Genomic DNA, 10116 nt, shown 5'->3' with positions numbered 1-10116 from the left:
CCACTGCCCCTACGCTCCTCCGCTAGAACACCTATTAAGATCGGGGTTAGAGGCTTATGGTCACCCAACTACTCTGTCAAAATATTTTTCATCCTCTTCTACTGCATTTTGGGTAAAATCCTCAGCATTATCTTCCAATCCACTAATCCTATCTGCATCTTTGTGCAAGTTTGCGTTTCATTTATTAAGACTTAAATCTCAATGCCTATTTTTCATTTCCAGCATTTGTACATTACTCTTTTTCATACCCACCTATTAAAAATTCCCTTCTGCCAGTTGTGTTTCATATTTTCTTATGGGTGGAATTCCTTCTTTAATCTCTGATAATTCAAAACACGCATTTTAAGGTCTTGTCAGACTGCTCCATTTCTATTTAATCCTGAACAAATTAATCTCTTGCTGTTGATTTTGTTGGCTATCTTTAGCAGAGCTGGTTTTCCTTAGATGTTTTAGAATTTTGGTTTGCAATCCATTCAGCCCGTGGGATGGGGCAGGGGAGGAGTGAAGGGGGGTCTTCTCTGTACCACCCTCTCCCAAGGTTTTGTGGTTAAGGGGAAGTTAGGGGTCTCCCAGAATCCGTAAGCCTGGAAAAGGTCTTGCACTGACAGATCAGGACCTTCAGGATATAATGTCACTAGTAAGCTTCAGTCATCACACCTCCAGGTGACCTTGGCCCATGAGTAAGCTCAAGGTTGTATCTGTTTCTTCCCACCGCCCTAGGCTTCATCCTGAGCAGTAATTGTCTTGGATATTTTTAGCCTCCTTTTCATAGCGGAGCAGCCCAGACCTTGGTTTTAAGCAGTGAGTCTGGCTCCAGTCCCCTCCCCACAGGCGCTACTTTTAGTTCCCACTGCCCCATCACAGTGGAGGGCCTCACATCCCCACCCACTCCGGACTCAGAGCAGCAGGACTGACGCTTCGGCATCAATCTTTGCTTTGTATTTCTCCTCTATTTTTTTTTCACAGATAGGTTTATCTTGCTTTTGAGGGTAATTACATCTTTAATTTTCTTTTTATATTTGGTGTTTGGAGCTAGGGGGGTAAAGGGAAGGGAACCAAAATTAAATTTATACAGTGAGCAGAAGGTGATATGTAAACAAGGATGAAAGAAGTAAAAGGAGAGAGTCATGTCTGGGGGCAGGAAATTATCCCCGACAGCGACAGCGGGAACAGCAGCAAACACAAAAAACCCGAGGCGTGTCTGACATGTCTAAAGAATAGCAAGGAGGCTAGTGCGGCTGGAACAGGGGGAGCAAAGGTGGATGGACAGAGGTGGAGAAGAGGGGAGACACTGCAGCATGCCAAAACACAAAGGACTCTGTAAGTCTTATAAGTCCCTGGTAAATTCTGAACAATCACAACATAGTCTGACTTATGTTTTAAAAGCACCTTTCTATGGGCTACAATTGGGAAAATATAGGTGGGGACAGTGGTAGGTAGCAGAAAGGTAGTTGAAAAGAGCCAGGGGCGGGAACAGAGGGTTGGGGGTGCCTGGGTGGCTCAAAAAAAAGAGCTCAGTTAGGAGGTTCTCACAATGATCCACCTGGAAAATGAATGATGGTGGCTTGGAAAAAGGTAGAAGTATACGGAGTAGAAAATGGTTGGATTCTGAATATAAGTAGAGCTAATAGAACTGGTTGATGAATTGGACTGCAGGTGGGGGAGAAAGAGAGGAATCAATGACTCCAAGGAATAGAACTGCCATTACCGAGATGAGGAAGAATGACAGAATAGGGTTGTTTGGGTCCAAGGAATAGAACTGCCATTACCGAGATGAGGAAGAATGACAGAATAGGGTTGTTTGGGAGGGAGTTCAGTCTTAAACATTAATACAAAGCAGTGCCTGGATGGCTCAGCTAACTAAGTATCTGACTTTGGCCCAGGTCATCATCTCACAGTTCCCGAGTTCAAGCCCTGTGTTGGTCTCTGTGCGGACGGCCCAGAGCCTGGAGCCTGTTTTGGATTCTGTGTCTCCCTCTCTCTATCAGTCCCCCACTCACATTCTCTCTCTTAAAAATAAACATTAAAAAAAATTTTTTAAACCACTAATATGAATTAAGCCCTCTCACATGACTGCAAAGATACAGAAATTACTAAAAGGCTCAAAAGAAGACTGAGCACTAGCATTCAGAATATAAAGAATTCTTACAGCTTAATGATAGGAACACAATTAAAAATGGGTAAGATGAGGGCACCTGGGTGTCTCAGTCAGTTAAGCATCCGACTTCAGCTTAGGTCATGATCTCACAGTTTGTGAGTTCGAGCCCCACATCAAGGCTCTGTGCTGACATCTCAGAACCTGGATCCTGCTTTGGATTCTGTCTCTCTCTCTCAAAAACAAACATTAAAAATTTTTATTAAAAAATGAGTAAGATGATTTGAATAGAGACACTCCACAAAGAAGAAACAGGGATGGCAAATAAGCCCATGAAAAGATGTTCAGTACCACTGGTCAGAGAAATGCAAAATAAAGCCACAAAGAAATACTGCTATATACCCGCTAGAATAGCTGAAATTACAACGCCAATTAATACAGCGTCGGTGAGGATGTCAGGCCACAGGAACTCTCACCTACTGCTTTTGGGAATGCAAACTGGCACGGTCGCTCTAGGAAACATCTGGCGTTTCTCATAGAGTAAAACATAGATCTACCAGGTAACCCAGCCATTCCACTCCTAGGTATTTACACAAAAGAAATGAAAACATTTGTTCATATACAACTTAGACTCAAATAATTACAGCAACTTCATTTGTAAGAGACAAAAAATGGAAGCAATCCAATGTCCATCAACAAGGAAATGAATCAATAAAATGTGGTACATCCAGAGAATGAAATACTACTCGGTAATAAACAGCAGTAAAAACACGGATACATGCTACCACGTGGACAGACCTCAAAATCATCATGCTGAATAAAATAACTCAGAATTCCTTCCCTTTTCCCCCAAACCGGTACATAATACATGGTTCCATTCATATGGAATTCCAGAAAATGTAAACCTATCTCTAGTGACAGAAAGCAGATCAGTGACTGTCTGGGTCTAAAGTAGAGGAAGGGACAGAATGCAAGGGTAAGAAAGTTCCGGAGGTAATGAATATGTTCTGTATCTTGGTTGTGATGTTGGTTTGACAAGTATGTGCATCTGTCAAAACTCCCTACACTGAATTGTAAGGACGCAGGTCCGATTCAGCCTTCCCCTGTACTTAAAAGGGGAAGGTGCCGGCTTCTCCGTATGAAAGGGCACACATTAAGGAGGGACAACTCCTGTGACAATGCCCAATCGGGAGAGGCCGGCTGACACCTTTGACCTTTGTAGGGGCGGGCCTAGTCACGCCCTACGTGCAGGCCTAGTCACGCCCTACGTAAGGGTCCTGGGCCCACTCTGATTGGTCAATAATCTAAATGTTGTGATTGGCTCCCACAACTGCCAGTATTGATGGGGGGTAGGGATTGGAGCGCTGTGCCTGTGTCGTCATTTCCTGTAACTCCCCTTCCCAAACTCATAAAAGCCCTACCCTGCCTTTGTTGGGGCTCTCTCTCTGCACATGGCCAGCGGGTTGGTGGAGTCTGTGAGCCCGAGCTTAAGCCCATAATAAAGCCCTTTGTTTTTGCAGGCTTGACTCGGTCTCCCTGGTAGTCTCTGGTCTTTTTTTGGGGGTGATATTACAAACTTGGGCATAATAGAATCTTTAAATGGTTAGTTTACTGTATGTGAATACATACAACGGCCTCAGTTACTGAAGACCAGCTTTCAATTCACAAATTCATCATGACCTCGTGGGAATAAGAGGGATCTTTCTTTTTCTGATTCAGGTCTAGCCCAGAACTGGGCCATGAAAAACCCAGTGAGAGACAACACCTTTTTTGGAGAGCCCGGGTAGCTCAGTCCGTTAGGCATCTGATTCTGGATTTTGGCTCAGGTTGTAATCTCATGCATGTTGGATTGAGCCCAGCGACGGGCTCTGTGCTGACAATTCAGAGCCTGGAGCCTGCTTCGGATTCTGTGTCTCCCTCTCTCTCTGCCCACCCCCACTTGCACTCTGTCTGTCTCTTAAAAAAACAAAAACAAGGGACTGTTTGTCTGAGACGTGTATCAGTTCCACAGACAACTTCATCACACTTCTCTGTACTCAGGCCAGAGGTCAAGGAGAGGTCAGAGTTATAGGTTTGGAGGGTAGGAGGTTACAGAAGTCACTCAGTTGAGACTGTCACTGTAGACCAGCACTGTCCAAAAAGAACCTCTACAGTGATGGTGGTGTTCTATTTCTGCACTGACAACATAGGAGCCACAAGCCACGTGTAACCACTGAGCAGCTAAAATGCATCTGGTGCCAATGGGGAACTGAATTTTAAGTTTTATTAGTTTTGGTTCATTTTAATTTAATCTGGCTAGTGACTACTCTGTACACTTTAGACTCTGAAATCTAATATTCCCATACAATTTGAAGAAAAACAAAAGTTCAAACATACTCTTACTTTGTCCTCCTCAAGTTATCTTAAAAGCATCAAATTAAAGTCAGGACCAGATTGAATCCAGAGTTTAAAGAAGTATGTTTGATGCTACCAGTTACAGGGAAAATGTTGTTTTAAAAAGATTTTATTTAAGTAGCACCATGCAGTGCAGAACAAAACAAAACACCACAGGGAACTAGCAAGGAAGGTGTTCTGGGGTCAGAAACCAGTGGGTGGTCAGGTGACATCGGGAATTTGAGATAGCATGGGTCAGCAACTCAGGCTGCCACTAATCTTGCTGTGTCCTCTTGACCAAATCACTTTTTCTCTCTGGACCTCAGTTTTTCAACAACAAATTGGATTTAACCATCTACTCCATTTAATTCCAAGTTTTTAGAAAGGAAAAGAAATGGTAAAGAGAATGCTAAAGAGTATCAACTGCTACTTAAATTAAAAGCAAGATGTTATCATAAATTCACCAGTCATTTGGAGGTCCCTATGCCCCATTCCCAGCCTCGCCCATTCTCCATGGTCCAGCTCTAGCCCCTTTGCCTCCTTATTTATGGTATTTTCAGAACCCGTCAGCTCACTCCCACTATTGCCACTTCCAAACACCTACCCCTGAATGCCTACTCTGCTCAGAGTCTTCCTTAACTATGGGATGTGCATTCTCTCCCCAGTGGAAGCTGGGGTGTCAACCTCTGGCTGTGGATCAAATGAGATAATGCAGGTCAAAGGACAGAACTTTACATTAGGAAAAATAAATGGCAACATCATAAAGTGGAGGGAGACAAGGCACTCACATGAGTCACCAGGCAGAAGCCAAGGAAAGAACAGTCATCCACACTTCAAATGACTGGGACAGCCAAGGAAGAATAAGTAACCCTAACTATGGAATTGCAGGGGACCTCTCCAAGAAGGGGTCAGAGCAAGCAAGAGCTGGGCAGGAAATGGGCTCTGTTATGGTCTGAATGTTTGTGTCCCTCCAGAATTCATATGTTGTATTCCTAACCACCAAAATAAGCCTTTGTAGGTGCGGCTCTGGGTGGGGGCAGGAGGGGGTGGTGCTTAAGTCATGAGAGTGGGACCCTCATGAACAGGATTTGTGCCTTATGAAAGAGGCTCCATAGAGCTTCCTAACCTCTTTTGCCATGTGAGGACATAACCAGAAGTCTGCAACCCTGAAGAAGACCCTCACCAAGACCATTCTGACACCCAGATCTTAGACTTCCAGCCTCCAGAACTATAAGAAATTAATTTCTGGGGTGCCTGGGTGGCTCAATTGGTTAAGCGTCTGACTTCAGCTCAGGTCATGATCTCGCGGTTTGTGGGTTTGAGCCCTGCGTCAGTCAGGTTCTGTGCTCAGAGCCTGGAGCCTGCTTCAGATTCTGTCTCCCTCTCGCTCTTCGCCCCTCCCCCACCCCCACTCACACTGTCTCTCAAAAGTAAAACATTAAAAAAAATGTTTTAAGAAATTAATTTCTGTTGTTTATAAGCTTCCCAGTCTCTGGTATTTTGGCATAGCAGCCGGAATAGGCTAAAACTTGAACGACAATGCAGCCTCCTCATCCAGAACTGAAAATGACGCAATTTCAGAAGCGGGCAACAGGGCAGATCCAAAGGGGAATGCACTGCAGTTTCCTTCTAACCAACTCACTAAACTGTCTCTTTTATAAATATAGTCCCCATCAGTGCGAGCCAAGAGCTACATAACTCAAGAACCTTGAATTCAGAATGGCAACCCTAATACCCACTCCTTTCTGCTAAGATCAAACTTCCAAACTGTGCTGTTGTGTTCATTAATTAATAGTGGCTCTCTGGCTTCAGCTTATTTGGAGTCCTGGGGCACTATTAAAAATGCAGTCTAATAGAGATCAACTTTGAATGGACATGAGGGAGTTTTCTGGGGTGATGGTCATGTTGTTTTTCATTTTCACAGAAAAGATAAGGTTGTATTACACAAGAGGACATATTTATCAACACCCATAGGATAATATACTTAAGATTTGTACATTTCAATCCATGTAAATTTCACGTGCAAGGAAAACCACATACCCTAGCCACACACACAACCCAATCAGAATATCTGGGACTGGGGGGCACCTGGGTGGCTCAGCTGGTTAATCATTCAACGCATGATATTGGCTCTGGTTGTGATCTCACAGTCATGAGATTAAGCCACGAGTTGGGCTCCGCACTGAGTGAAGCCTACTTGGGATTCTCTCTCTCTCTCTCTCTCTCTCTCTCTCTCTCTCTCTCTCTCTCTCTCTCTCTCGTGAAGCCTACTTGGGATTCTCTCTCTCTCTCTCTCTCTCTCTCTCTCTCTCTCTCTCTGCCCCTCTCTACCCACACACACATACACACACACACACACACACACACACACGTGCACATTCTCTCTCAAAACAAATAAATAAGGGTGCTGGGAGGCTCAATCACTTAAGCATCTGACTTCAGCTCAGGTCATGATCTCGTGGTCCGTGGGTTCAAGCCCCACATCAGGCACTGTGGTGACAGCTGAGAGTCTGGAGCCTGCTTGGGATTCTGTGTCTCCCTCTCTCTCCGCCCCTCCCCAACTTGAGCTCTGTCTCTTGCTCCCTCAAAAATAAATAAACATAAACAAACTTTAAAAAAAAGAATCTCTGAGACTAGGTCATAGACTTTGAGTTTTTAACATGTTTTCTAGATGATTCTGATGAAGGCAAACCTCTGAGAATGCTATGAAAATTACTTGTCTAGACCAAAAATAAAAACAGGTATAGTCGAGGAATATACTCAAATTAGGATTCCCAATTTCTATCTGAACTTGATTATATGACAGAAATCATAACTGTGCTAGGAGGGATATGAAATGGACACTATTTGCCAATTTTTCTTTACAAAAATGGCATATTATGATGGTGATAAGATGCTGTTACTTCTAGATGTAAGCATGCGCCTTGGTGAACGGGTAACTTCTTAGTTGTAGAAGAACATAATCTTATTTGAAAGAGGTCTACACAGGCCAAAGATTTATCTTCATCCTGAACTGCACTTATTCTCCAGGAGAGGGAAAGGGGGCAGCAGCTGAGGGGGGTGGCAGTCAAGGGGCAAAGTGTTCATTTACCTGCCTGATTTCCCTGCCAGGGGCTCATTTCCAATGTGGGGACCCACTTAGCTGCTAGACCAGAGGCTCATGTAAACTGAACTTCCTTCTTCCTCCAAAAAGACCAGCCCATATTTTCTTATTTTTGAGTTCTAGTTGTCCCCCCCCCAAAAAAAAACAGATTCTCATCCCAGTGGTTACAAGAGAAATTTTAGAAGCAGCTCAGCCTTCCCTTGGGAAGGATGGGAGAGTGAGTACCATAAGGTAATTTTCACAAGCACTTTGTGATCAGTGCGACACCACGGACCTGAATGCAGCACTCTCCTCCAGGGCTTCGCCTTCCCACACAGCTACGTTCTTCTCTGGTGATGAAGCCAGTTCTCATTTTGCCAAGCTCCCAGAGTACCATTTAGTCCTTGCTATAAGATCCAAGGACAGAATGTACCAGATACAATTCATTCAGTTTTGAACACAGTAACTTGTTTACCTTGAACTAAAGAGAGAAGCCAAACTGGGAAATATGCCAAATGAAGGAAACCGGGTGAATCAATACCCAAGGAGGGCAGGAGAATTAAATGCGGCCAGTCAGAAGCCTAAGGCTCCTCGTGCCCTCATACTCCCCGGGGGCCACTCTTACATCCTCTGCCCAGTCAGCGGGACCACTTTCGAGTGTACAGTCCTTACAAGTCATAGCAGAGAGACATCTGCTTCCCAAGAATACTGCCCTCATGCAATGAGGAGGATATCCCCAAAGAAACATGGAGTCAACTGGACCCACGTTCAAACAAGCCACTCTGATTCCCTTCCTCCCACCACGCTCCTGACCTATTGGCTTTAATCACTGTGTCATATACCTTTCCTCAGAAGGAACAATAAGTGAGTTTTTCATCATTCTCTGGATTTGAGGGAGGCAAAAGTAAAACCAACTGTTTTATCCATCTCCAAACCTATCAATCACTGATTTATTCCCTGCCAGTAGGCACTCAAATAGTTGTTGATAGGTCAACTGGTTACTGTGTTTCACCAATGACAAACTTCACTGCAATGAATTGTAACCTCAACTCTACGCAACAACTGGAGAGAAGAGTCATTTGCTTTTCAGGACACCCTTCTTGACTGCATCTCCTGCCAAAGGTCTCCATACTCCTGAACTGAGCACAACAAACATTTGTTTCCCCCCCTAAACACGACACAGTCTCAGGGGATGTGGCGTACAGTCTCACCAGATGCAGGTAAGTGACAAAGTCTCAGAAAGAGCAACAGCATTCTTATCCAAACAGAAACCAATTTGTTCAATAAATTAAGCAGCCCCTGAGTGACACGCACTGTGACCAGGGCTGTGAGGGCCACAGTGGAGGGTCAGACCAAGGATCTCACCGTGGACTGGCTGCAGATGATAACCCTCAGCTTGGAATTCTGAAACTGTGGGTCTTATCCTGTAGCCAGTGCCACCAACACACAATCTCAGAGCTGCAAAGCCCCTCGACAAAGACAAAATTTGGAAAGTGCTGTCCTGGCTCTAAAACACAGAGCCCAGGGTTGTAATAAACCCAGACATATTCCATGTTAATCTATGCTGCTCTAAATTTCTACTTCAACATGCAGACAGCTCTGAGGCGCTTGGGTGGCTCAGTCAGTTAAGTGTCCGACTTCAGCTCAGGTTATGATCTCACCACTCATGGGTTTGAGCCTACTTCGCATTCTGTGTGTGTCTCCCTCTGTCTCTCGCCCCTCCTCCACTCGCACTCTCTCTCTTAAAAATGAATACACATTTTAAAAAATGCAGACAGCTTTTAGACAAATATTATACTATACATAACATTAATAATATTACAATATTATAAATGTGCAATGTCTGCACATTCCCTTCTCTAGACCTAATTCAAATCTACCTTCTCAACAAATCAAGAGGTGCTGGGAGAGGATAAGTAGCTAGCTGAGGCTCTGGTGCCCTAGGACACCACTTTGGGGTGGAAAAGGGCCATGGCTGATAAGCTCTAGTTTTCCTACAGAATTGGCCTGGCTTGATTCGAACACCCCTTTGGACTGCTTATACCCCACGCCTGAAGCAATAATGCCCAAGGAGGTTCAAGAAGCAAGAATGCCTCGCTTAACTCCCAGCTCTCTCAGAGATAAAGTTTAAGCAGGAATGCATGAAGTCCTCCACATGACCAGCACACATTGCTTTGGGCAATTAAGTCACCTTTTGCTCAGCGCAAGGTTCAAAAGGCTACCAGGGAAAAGGTCTCTGTCAGCCCTAATGACTTAAAAGGACTGAGAGACAAGCTTTGTAGATGAGCCTCTCTTCCTGTGGCGGGGGGGGGGGGGGGGGGGGGGGGGGGGGGGGGGGGGGGGGGGGGGGGGGGGGCGGACTAGGCAAAAACTAGCTTCCCCCAATTCTCCATTCTGTATTCTTGCTTACATAGAAAACATCAGCCCTGGAAAAGGGAAGGAAAGAAGAGTGAGGACATCACTTTGCTTCCAGGAACTTCTGGTTTCAACCAATGCAAGAAGCTGCTGTCCCCCAAAAAAGGAAAGAATAAAATCACGGATATGGAATGAAAGACTGCTCAGAAAA

This window comes from Suricata suricatta, chromosome 14 (genome assembly GCF_006229205.1).
Source record: "Suricata suricatta isolate VVHF042 chromosome 14, meerkat_22Aug2017_6uvM2_HiC, whole genome shotgun sequence".
Lineage (NCBI taxonomy): Eukaryota > Metazoa > Chordata > Mammalia > Carnivora > Herpestidae > Suricata > Suricata suricatta.
This window is presented reverse-complemented; position numbering follows the sequence as displayed.